We start from the raw sequence: 694 nt of genomic DNA on the forward strand, positions 1-694 counted from the left end.
ATATTAAAAAAGATTCTTCCAAATCAGTTAACTGTACTTTAAATGTCACCCACACCTCTGCATGGCAGTCAAAAAAAAGTATCAAAGTGAGAAGGTAAATAACACTAAGCTTTATATTTACTCCCATCCAAATCCATAAAATCTCTCATAAGCTAGCATAATATACTTTGAATTATGCTGAAGGGTTAGAGAGTGAAATAAGCACAGGAGGAAAATGTGTGTTTGAAGACACCTATATTTTTAAAGCCATGTCTACCTAGAAGCCAAGTTGTTAATCCACAGACGACACTGGGAAGACAAAAATGTTGACTGATGACACATCTTAGGAAGACACCCTGCTAACATCAGTTTTTCAATGCTTGTACTCCTGAAGCTAAGTTTATACTTAAAATCCTAGAAGCAACTGGACACTTCTGCAATATCAGCTACTGAGGAAAAATCCAGACATCTTCCACCAACATCTCACAGTTGCGGTAGGCATTGGTTGCGCAGGACCTGGGTTCAGTTTCACTATTCCACCCCAAGGAATAGTATATATTTTTATGAATGTAAAGGGACTTCGTTCTCTTGCATAATTGTGAAAATGGTTCATTTTAAAAGCATTTCATATGTTTAGCAGAAAAAGAAGGGCAAAACATGGTCAGGTCAAGAAGGCTAGTGTGGAAGACACAGAGGCAGTTTTTTTTTTTTTTTT

Source organism: Colobus angolensis, unplaced genomic scaffold (assembly GCF_000951035.1).
Source record: "Colobus angolensis palliatus isolate OR3802 unplaced genomic scaffold, Cang.pa_1.0 Scaffold132, whole genome shotgun sequence".
Taxonomy (NCBI): Eukaryota; Metazoa; Chordata; class Mammalia; order Primates; family Cercopithecidae; genus Colobus; species Colobus angolensis.